The sequence below is a fragment of the Ovis aries genome, chromosome 2, assembly GCF_016772045.2.
Source record: "Ovis aries strain OAR_USU_Benz2616 breed Rambouillet chromosome 2, ARS-UI_Ramb_v3.0, whole genome shotgun sequence".
NCBI lineage: Eukaryota > Metazoa > Chordata > Mammalia > Artiodactyla > Bovidae > Ovis > Ovis aries.
Genome location: NC_056055.1, coordinates 152,471,838 through 152,484,001, shown reverse-complemented (window position 1 = coordinate 152,484,001; position 12,164 = coordinate 152,471,838).

Genomic DNA, 12,164 nt, shown 5'->3' with positions numbered 1-12,164 from the left:
AAAAAAAAAAAAAAGGTTCATTCTGCAAATACCTTTTTTTAGATTAAGTTATTTTCAAATAAATACACCTGTAGAATTATGCTGCAAAAAAAGACTATAAGAACCAAATATCAGAGAATTTTAAAGACATTTGTGATAAAATCCTCCCACAGACTCAATTGGATTAAAACTAATTCCTCTTATCCTCAGACCTACTGAGAATTTGCTTATCCCCAAGCCCTGTCCTGCTCACTTCTCTTATATAACCTATAATGGAAAACAATCTAAAAAAGATATATACACACATGTATGTATATAACTGAATTACTTTGCTGTACATCTGAAACTAACACAATGTAAATCAACTATATTTCAATATAAATGAACCTAATTCCACTTCTGAGTCTGTCTAAAATTTTGTGTTTGGCTACGTGAGTTAGCAATCGCTTATTTTTGAAGTCTATTTTAGCTTTTAAAGTGTATATATTGGATAAAGTGTATATAGTGTAGTATATCTGAAAGCAATCAATATTTTTTCTATTGACCTCTTACACAGCAATGTTGCTAAATTGACTTAGAAATTCTAATGATTTAGTTATAGATGCTTCATAATTTTTTATGTAAGCAATCCTATCATCTGATATAAATACAATGACAATTATATTTCTTTCTTCCGAATTCTCATAGCTCCATTTTCTTGACTTACCACACTGGCAGAGCCCTGCAAGAAAATGTTGAGAAACAGTGAATATTCAGTTAGATCTTTCAATTCCTTAAATTGAAAGTAAATCTTTCAGCATTCCTGATTCAGGATGGTATTTCTGGATATGTTTTCTAGATATTCTTTATCAAATGGAGAGTCGATCCCTTTCTAGTCACAGTTTGCTAAGACTTTTGATCATGAATAAGAAATTTATTCTATCATAAGCTTTTTCTCCATCTATTGAGAAAGCCACATGATTATTCTTTGTTAATTTGTAAATGCACTGATTTTTTTTTAATGGAAAACCAATTTTGCATTCCTTGAATAAACCCAGTTTAATCATGATGTATCCTTTTTGGATATTACTATATTGGGATTTCTGATACTTTGTTTGGGGTTTTTATATCTATTTTCATGAGTAAGATTGGTCTGTACATTTTCTTTTGTATAATGCCCTCCTGAGGTTTTAGTGTCAAGGTTATATTTGCCACATAAAACAAGTTGATGAATGTTCCTTCTTTATTCTCTGGCAGCATTGATCTAAATTGGTGCAGTTCTTTTAAACTGATAAAATTCATCAAAGATGACAAGTGGCTTGGGAATATTTTTTGTGGCAGAATTGGATTTTTTTCTGTTGCTTTAAGTTTACTTATCTTTTAAATTCAGGATTCAGTGGTTTTAATAGTCAAATTATTGTTCTTTTTGTGTTAGTTTTGGTCAGTTTTATATTTTGGGGATCTTATCCATATTTAAATTTATTACTATGTAGTTCATAATATACTCTTTTAATATTTTTAATTGCTGAAAGACCTATAATGTAATTTCTTCCATTTTTATATTGATTATCTGTGCCTTTTAACTTTTTTTTCATCATTCTTACCAAATGTTTATCTTAGTCTTTGCAAAAAAACAAATTTTGGCTTTGTTTATCCCTATATTATGACTGATTTTTATTATATTATTTTATGCTTTATTATTTACTTTCAGTGGATTTAACTTGCTTTGTTTAAGTTGTTGAAACTGATGCTTGCTTTTTTGATGTTCAGTCATTCTTTTTTAACATATAAACATACAAATATATATCAGCTTCCTTGGTGGCTCAGATGGTAAAAAATCTGCCTGTAATGCAGGAGATCTGGGTTCAATCCCTGGGTGGGGAAGATACCCTAGAGAAGGGAACGGCTACCCCTTCTAGTATTCTTGCCTGGTAAATCCCAGGGACAGAGGTGTCTGGAGGGTTACAGTCCATGGGATCACAGAGTCAGACACGACTGAATGACTAACACGTTCTTTCACTTTTCATACATATATATATGTATATCACAAGTTTGGATGTGTAGTGTTTTTGCAATCATTTATTTATACATTTTCCAGTTTTTATTTTAGTTTTTCCTTTGACTCATTGGTTACTTGGAAGTATGCTCCTTTAATTCCAAATACGTAAAAATCTTATGGTTATCATGCTGACTAGTTTCTAGCTTAACTGCATTGTAGTCTGATAAGATACTCTGTTTTCATTCATTTAAAATATTTGAGACTTGATTTGCAGTCTAAAATAATGTGTCTCTTGTGGAGGCATGGGGTGAAGTTGGCAGAATGAAAAGATCTTGAACTAACTATCTCCCACAGACAGGGCAAAACTACCACTACACTCAGGACAATTCTTAACAGCCCTTCCACAATCAAGAATATTAAGGAAAAAACACATTGAGATGAGGAGGAGGGGCAGAGATGCAACCTAGTCAGTTTTCACACCCCCCAACAGAGGACTCACAAGCAAAAGGGATATCACAAACTCCCAGTACTCCCTTAAGGAGCAAGCAATTCAAGCCCCATACTAAGCACTCCCCAGGGCTGGGGTTTGGCACCAGGAGGATGAGCTCCAATAACTGGCTTTGAGAATCAGCAAAACTTACCACCCAGAGAGGCAGACGTTTGTAGGTAGCCGAGACTCTGTTCTTAAAAGGCTCATGCAAAAAATCACTGACTCTCAGAAAGATAAAAACAAATATCATATATTAACACACATATATGGAATCTTGAAAAATGGTACCATTGAATATATTTGCAGGATAAGATTGGGGACACAGACAACGAACAGACTGGTGGACACACAGGGGAAAGAGAGCATGATATATGCATATTTATGGCAGGTTCACACTGTATGGCAGAAACCAACGCAGTATTGTAAAGGAATTATCTTCCAATTAAAAACGAAACAAAGCTCACTGACTCTGGATCGGCTGCCCTTACCTGACCTCCCCTGTGTTGACTTGCTCACAGTATACCTGCAGCCACAATGATCAGCCATTACAGAGGGCAGGATCATCTAAAAGCCAACTCAGCATCTGCTATTGGCCATACCCATCTTCAATCCCTGAAAGAGAGGTGAAGAGAGCAGAGATTTGTGTTCAAAATTTCCATCAGTCACCAAGCTGAGAGTGGGATCTGTCTTATTATTGGTGAAGGGGCCCGCAGATTTTATAGCAGTATGGAGACAGTCAACTGGTTGGTTGCCTGGAGGATTTATGGAAAAGGAGACTGTAGCAATGAGGAATAGCTGGTGCCCTCTCACAGTAAGCAACACTAGGTCCTCCCATCCCATATAGGGCTTGGCCTGCAGTAGCCTCGTGTCTGCCAGCTTCCAGAAAAGCCAATTGTGGGGCCATATTGTCCTCATACTGGTCATACTGACTTGGGCCGAGACCATTACTAATCAGTGAGTCAACCAAAAATCAACCTGGGTCGTTGGTAAACCCATTACAGAGTTGGTGCATGTGTGTGTATTAGTTGTTCAATCCCGTCTGACTCTTTGTAACCCCATGCACCCAGGTTTCCTGCATTGCAGGCAGATTCTTGACTGTCAATCCACCAGGGAAACCCAAGTGATGTTGTTGAAACAAGCTATTTTCCAGATTTGCAACGCAGAAGACCAGGCTTCAATCCCTGGGTCAGGAAGATCCCTCAGAGAAGGAAATGGCAATCCAGTCCAGGATTCTTGCCTGGAGAATCCCATGGACAGACGAGCCTGGCGGGCTACAGTCTAAGGGTTCGCAAAGAGTTAGAAACAACTAAGCGAATAACACACACACACCCCCGCAAGAATACCTCTTAAATTGTATTGAATAATTAGTTGCAGCCTGATGAGTGTCATAAATTGCTCTAGCAAGTTGGGGGAAGCAAACCTCTATGTAGCAGATTGAAAAAGCACCTGATATTCCAGCTGACCTGCCAAGACTTCCCCGGCATGACTCCAGCCTTTACCCAACTACAGCTTCAGCTCTCCCAGCAAGACTGCACCCCTAAACACACACTCAAAAAATCACCATTGTCCCTGGGCCCTGGGACACTCCAAGAAAAGCCCTGGTCTGTGCCCATGGCAATTTTAGCTCTACTATCAAATCTACCAAGCATAAGCAGTCTGCAGAGAGTGCGGTCTACACAAGGCCATGCTCCTAAGACGCACAAAGATAACTGTTCCAATTCACAGAAATTAACAGAAAGTGAAACAAAATGAGAAGACAAAGGAGTAGATTCCAAATGAAAGAACAAAATATAACTCCAGAGGAAAACTCTAATGAGAAGTCATTTACCTACGAAAGAATTTAGGGCAATAATCACAAGAATGCTCACCAAACTTGGAAGAACAGAGAAATACAATAAGAACTTCAGTAGAGTTACTCAGCTATTAAAAAGAATACATTTGAATCAGTTCTAATGAGCTGGATAAAACTGGAGCCGATTATACAGAGTGAAGTAAGCCAGAAAGAAAAACACCAATACAGTATACTAATGCATAAATATGAAATTTAGAAAGATGGTAACAATAACCTTGCATGCGAGACAATAAAAGAGACACAGATATATAGAACGGTCTTTTGGACTCTGTGGGAGTGGGAGAGGGTGGGATGATTTGGGAGAATGGCATTGAAACATGTATAATATCATATAAGAAACGAATCGCCAGTCTAGGTTCAATGCAGGATACAAGATGCTTGGGGCTGGTGCACTGGGACAACCCAGAGGGATGGTATGAGGAGGGAGGTCGGAGGGGGTACAGGATGGGGAACACGTGTATACCTGTGGAGGATTCATGTTGATGTATAGCAAAACCAATACCATATTGTAAAGTAATTAGCCTCCAATTAAAATAAATAAATTTAAATTAAAAATAAAAAGAAAATACAAAAAAGAATGAATCAGAACTGAAGAATACAATAACTCAAATGAAAAATACACTAGAGGGAATCTACAGCAAATTATTAATAGGTGATTCAGAAGAACACATAAGCATCCTGGAAGATAGAATAATGGAAACCACCCCTCTGTCAGAGAACTTCCAGATAGTTGGGACAAAAACTTATTCCATTTTGATATTGCAAGCATTTAGCACCATACCACAAAGACGGATACTGTGGATGAATAAATGCAAAAAGAGGAAAAAGGAAGGACATTTCTCCAGATACTTGATGATCATAAAATGTTCTCCTGCTATGAAATTCCTTTCTTCTTGAGTGATGCAATGCACCTGGACTATAGGCTTTAAACCGTGTGCAGTAGTACATCTGGAATATCCGGACAGTAAGTAAAGTAGCTGCTGCTGTTGTTCAGTTGTTAAGTCGTGTCTGACTCTTTGCAGTCCTATGGGACTGTAGCATTCCAGGCTCCTCTGTCCTCCACTATCACCAGGATTTGCTCAAATTCATGTCCATTGAGGAAGTGATGCTATCCTACCATCTCATCCTCTGTCACGCCCTTCTCCTCTTGCCTCAATCTTTCCCAGCATCAGGATCTTTTCCAGTGAGTCAGCTCTTAACATCAGGTAGCCAAAGTATTAGAGCTTCTGCTTCAGCATCAGCCCTTCAAATGAACATTCAGGGTTGATTCCTTTAGGATTGATTGGTTTGGTCTCCTTCATGTCCACAGGACTCTCAAGAGTCTTCTCCAGCACCACAATTCAAAAGCATCAGTTATTCAGTGCTCATCTGTCTTTATGGTCCAAATTTCACATTCATACATGACTACTGAAAAAACTATAGCTTTGACTATATGGACCTTGGTTGGCAAAGTGATGTCTCTGCTTTCTAACACTGTTTCTAAGTTTGTCATAGCTTTCGTTCCAAGGAGAAAGCATCTTTTAATTTCACGGCCGCAATCACCATCCACAATGATGGCACTCAAGAAAATAAAACTGTCACTGCTTCCACTTTTTCCCCTTCTATTTGCCATCTTGAAGTGATGGAACCAGATGCTATGATCTTAGTTTTTTGAATGTTGAGTTTTAAGACAGGTTTTTCACTCTCTTCTTTCACCCTCATCAAGAGGCTCTTTAGTTCCTCTTCACTCTCTGTCATTAGAGTAGTATCATCTACATATCTGAAACTGTTGATATTTTTCCCTGCGATCTAGATTCCAGCTTTTAATTCATCCATCCTGGCATTTCGAATAATGTACTCTTCATAGAAGTTAATGACCAGAGTGGCAATATATAGCCTTGTATATTGTGTATATGTGCTTGTGTGCATGCTAAGTCATTTCAGTCGTGTATGACTCTGTGCGACCCTAGGGACTATAGCCCGCCAGGCTCCTCTGTCCATGGAATTCTCCAGGCAAGAATACTGGAACGGGTTGCCCTGCTTTCCTCCAGGGGATCTTCCTGACCCAGGGATCGAACCCACATGCCTGTGGCTCCTGCCTTGCCAGAGGATTCTTTACATTTGAGCCACCAGGGACTTTTCCAACTTAGAAGTAGTATTTTCTTTCATGTCTGGTTCTAACTGTTGCTTCTTGACTCACATACAGGTTTCTCAGGAGAGGTAAGATGGTCTGCTACTCCCATCTCTTTAAGAATTTTCCACAGTTTATTGTGATCCACACAAAGGCTTTAGAGTAGTCAATGGAGCAGAAGTAGGTGTTTTTCTGGAAACCCAATGTTGATCTCTGGTTCCTCTGCCTCTTCAAAACCCAGACTGAACATCTGGAAGTTCTCAGTTTATTTACTGCTAAAGCTTAGCTTGAAGGATTTTGAGTATAACCTTGCTAGCATGTGAAATGAGTGGAATTGTACAGTAGTTTGAACATTCTTCGGCATTGCCCTTCATTGGGTTTGGAATGAAAATAAAGGAGATAATTCTATGTGAAAATGAAATGAGAAACTCTTTTTAAAAAAGAAGAGAAAAGAAAAAATACCTATTTCTTCCAGTTATAAACAGATCTCTACATTAAACTTTCAATAACAGCTAGTTAATATGTCACTTTTTTAATTAAAAAATTATCATTTTGAAAAAAGTGAAGGAAAGTAATTTTTTTTAATGAAGTTTGTTTGACAAAGCTCAGTTAGATAGCTGGTCATCCATATTTTCTCACAAGGAGTCCCGAAGACAACATTCTATACTTTTAAATGTTCAGTTTTCGGCCTGAACCCTGAAAATTATCTCTGTTAACATGGCTAAACATTCACATAGCAAGCATTGTAGACTGAATTTCTGAATAAATACACACGTGTTCCTGTCTTTTTGAACAGCATGTCCTTCCTTGAGAAAATAGTCACTGCTATGTAGATTAACTGATTAGTTAAGTCCATACCACTCCAAATTTAAAATAGCACGAAGGGCTATATTTTCAAACTCATAAGTAGGGAGTTTTTGATTTGCATTGAGAGGTGCTTCAAAGTGTTAACAATAGCAGAATAAGACAAATCATTCTCTGTGACTAGGGAGTTTCTCCAGCTAATGATTGAGAGGAAATCAAAATGGTATCCCAATATTTCAGGGAACCTAAAGAGAACAAGGAAAGAGAGATCAAGTCTCTCTGTTTGATAGTCTTGTGGTCTTTGGTGGTTATGTTAATAAACTACAAATGTCTGTGTACAACTTGTCTGACTACAAAGAGGGTCTTCAAAAGACTTTAAAAGTAACAGAGGTAACTTCTATTCAAAATGTAAAATTTACTTTTGCCACAGAGTGGAAGCATGTAACCAGAACAAAATCATCAAAGAAGAAATAGTCACAGCACTCTCCACCCACCTAACTCAACCTCCTACAAGCCAGTGCTGAGACGGGCCTTAGGTCAACAACAAGATCTCATTTTACTCTCATTAATATGGAGAAGATTATTGTGGTTTGTCAGAGAGAACTTTGAGCTGAACAAGGTGTATAAGGAGATAGTGAAAAGCACAGGTTAAGGAAGATGGAGTAATAGTCAAGCCAAAAGTGGATAAATATTGTACTTACATACAGTGCAAAGTTGCAGTATTACACAGCTCCAAGGGCACCATTCTCAAAGAACAAATTACTGGTGATGCCATAATCATGCAGTTTATTTCCCCTAAGGACTTTGCCTGGTGAGGATACCTGGAATCATGGTTGAGGCAGTAAATGCTCCATCTGGCAGGAGAAAGAGTGAATGGTGACAAAGTCAAGAGTTCAGTAACTACAGCTGAGGCTGTAGATACATTAGAACATAAGAAGACTGCAATAGGGGCTGCTGATTCTCCAGTGCAGCTGTGGCTCTTGTAATTCTTTTAAGTAAAGCACAAAAATCTGTAGCAAGCTCTGAAATTGAAGCATGAGAAGCATTAAATTTGAGTAAAGAAATTCCTTGATGTAACTAAATCAGTGACCTCATAGGGCTGAATGATTTAAGGAGAGGCCAAAGGCCTTGTACACAAAATGTCACCAGGGTCGGCCATTATATGCCATTCCTCCCATGTAGCCTATGTTCAGTTTTAACATTAAAGGACCTTGAAAGCAAAGGTACTCAGCAGTACCGAGTATCCCAGTCATACAACCATGAAGATGACTCCTTCTTGGCTTTTCTTTCCAGGCTGGGCTCCCTCAGAGGCAGAAAGATACAATTTAGTGAATGAAATTCCCCATAAAATCAAATTCTAGTAAGTGTTACCACCCCATTGGAGCTGGGGGTTGAAATATACATGAGAGAAAAGAAATAATTTAAAATTATTATTTTATGGACCCTGAATTCACATTCAATTCAGTTCAGTTGCTCAGTCGTGTCCTACTCTTTGTGACCCCGTGAACTGCAGCACCTCAGGCCTCCCTGTCCATCACCTACTCCTGGAGTCCACCCAAACCCATGTCCATTGTGTTGGTGATGCCATCCAACCATCTCATCCTCTGTCATCCCCTTCTCCTCCTGACCTCAATCTTTCCCAGCATCAGGGTCTTTTCCAATGAGTCAGCTCTTCACATCAGGTGCCCAAAGTATTGGAGTTTCAGCTTCAATGTCAGTCCTTCCAATGAACACCAGGACTGATCTCCTTTAGAACCCAATCTTAATCCCAAAAATATTTTGTAAGCACTTAATGTTCGCTGGTGGCTCAGATGGTAAAGAATCTGCCTGCAATGTAGGGTCCTAGATTCGATACCTGGGTCTGGAAGATCCCCTGGAGAAGGGAATGGCTACCCACTCCAGTATTCTTGCCGGGAGAATTCCATGGACAGAGGAGCCTGGCTGGCTACAGTCCATGGCGATGCAAGGAGTCAGACATGACTGAGCAACTAACACACAAACACACGCAGCAGCACTTAATAGACTTTGCTTTTTAGGGAAATTTTATTTCCACAAAAAAAAATAAGAGGAAGTACAGAGAGTTCCCACATATTCGCTGCCCCACACATGCACAGCTTCCCCCACTATCAAGATCTTGTATCAGCGTGGTACGTGGTGTACTCTTAATAAATCGTAAGATCTCCTCTTGATGAAAGTGAAAGAGGAGAGTGAAAAAGTTGGCTTAAAGCTCAACATTCAGAAATCTAAGATCATGGCATCTGGGCCCATCACCTCATGGCAAATAGATGGGGAAATAGTGGAAAGAGTGACAGACTATGTTTTGGGGGCTCCAAAATCACTGCAGATGGTGACTGCAACCATGAAATTAAAAGACTCTTACTCCTTAGAAGGAAAGTTATGACCAACCTAGACAGCATATTGAAAAGCAGAGACATTACTTTATCAACAAAGGTCCATCTAGTCAAGGCTATGGTTTTTCCAGTAGTCATGTATGGATGTGAGAGGTGGACTATAAAGAAAGCTGAGTGCCCAAGAAATGATGCTTTTGAACTGTGGTGTTGGAGAAGGCTCTTGAGCATCCTTTGGACTACAAGGAGATCTAACCAGTCCATCCTAAAGGAAATCAGTCCTGAATATTCATTGAAAGGACTGATGCTGAAGCTGAAGCTCCAGTACTTTGGCCACCTGATGTGAAGAACTGACTCATTTGAAAAGACCCTGATGGTGGAAAAGATTGAAGGCAGGAGAAGGGAACAAAAGAGGATGAGATGGTTGGATGGCATCACCAAGTCAATGGACATGACTTTGAGTAAACTCCGGGAGTAGGTGAAGGACAGGGAGGCCTGGCGTGCTGCAATCCATGGGGTAACAAAGAGTTGGACACGACTGAGCAACTGAACTGAACTGAACTGAACTGAAGATATCTCCATCCTCTCCATGGAATTTGTGGCACCTAGAACATGCAAGTTTCACGTGCCAAAGGTTGATCACAAATGCATACATGAAAGGCAAGAAAAAGTTGAACACTTCTCAACATATATTCATAGAAAAATACAGTAGTCATATCATGAGGGAATAATAGGGTTCACTCCACATATTATCATATGTACTTGTATTTCCTTTCAAAGAGTCAGTCAAAGTGGAAAAGAGATGGGACAAAATCATTGTAAACAAATAGGAGACAATCAATTGAAAATGTTGTTTATCATCCCAAAGTACATACTGTTATGAAGAATTTTATTGACTCTGTCTTCATAATACAGATTAAAAATGAAAAGTAATCAAATTAGTGTCTGGGATTTTTTAAGCAATTTTTTGGGACTACAATGTTTTAATAGATTCTGCTTAATCAAGTGTGCCTTCTTAAATTGACTTTTGACAAAATTATCATGAAAATCCATGATTATAACCTTGGGATTAGTAAAATCTTGAAACACCTTCTGAGTCAGTCTTAAAAAGATAAAATAATCTTTATCAGTGCAGGACTAATAACGTTCTGTTGTATGAATCATAACATTTGCAAGCATGAGAAATTGAAGAAAATTTTTTTCAAAATTTCATAGTCCTCTCATATATTGTAAATACATTTTTGTATCCATTTATTGAGCAAATGCATAGGAACAAAATTCCTATGACTTTAAATGAATTTTTTTGTTTTGTTAATTACAATGCTGTATTAGGGAAATGGTTGGGTATGTATTTACATATGTATGAAGAGGAGAAAGAAAGGCAGACTGGTGTTGCCATGTCAGTGCTCACTGCAAATATATCCATGGTGATACCATAGCAGCCTCACAACTTCAAAGGGTCTATAGGTCACAATTTTATAAGTATTGGTTCATTATGTTCTAGTTTCCTAAGAGCTAGTTAAAGTATATGGAAATTCTCCCACATTGAACCTATAAGATGAATCCAAATAGCCATTCAGCCATTTCAGAAAAATCAAAATCATAGCTGACACTTGTTGAATGTGTTTTATTGCCTATGTACCTCTAAGCACTTAAAATGTTAATTCATTTAATCTTCACAGCAGCACTGTGAGGAGGTGCTCTTATTACCCTCCATAATACAGGTGAGGAGACAAAAATCCAGAGAGGTTAAAATACCTGTCCCAGATCGCAGAGCTAAAGAGGGTAGAACCAGAATTCAAACCCAGATTGTCTGTCTCCAAAATCTCCACCTCATCTACCTCAGTTGGGTAGCGTATTTGGGATGGCCTAATCCTGGATCAGATGAGAGTGTTCCATACAGCACAGGACACTCAGGTTTCCTTCCCTTCTCCCAGTCACTGCCAGTAACAGTCCCCAGTCACTGTGACAATTAAGAGCGGTTCCCAATCCCCAGCTCTTACAGGCATCCACTTGGAAGAGGACTCCTCTAGGTTAAAAATACAATAAGCCTTATTCTCCAGGCAATGTGACAGCTCACTGAGGGTCTACACACACGCACGCGCGCACACACACACACACACACACACACTCCAGTATACATACACATATTCACATACTGATACACAGCTAGGATCTTCCCTTCAGGGAAAAAAAAATGTTAACCAAGTTAAACACTTTCTTCCTCATGTTATTGTCTCAATGAACACCGCCTTCCTTCCATCTCTAATATCTAGAGGGTACAGGTAGGATGAAGGGAAGATAAGGAAAAGAGAACAGAAAACAAAAAACCTAAAAGCAAAAAAAAAGAAGTAGGTGAAAACAGAAATCAAATACGAGACAGAAGAAATTGTATGTCTAGTACCTATTGAGATAGTTCACTGCTCATAAGTCACTGAATAAAATAAAAGCAGTCAGAAAACCAAAACTATTATCAGACTCAACTCCCCTTAAAAGGTGTTTGTTCATACCCATAAAGGTATGAATATTTTAGAACCATTGAATTTCAGAATGGAGATGGCCCAGCAATAGCTACCGTGCAAACCCCTCACCAAATGGGAAAA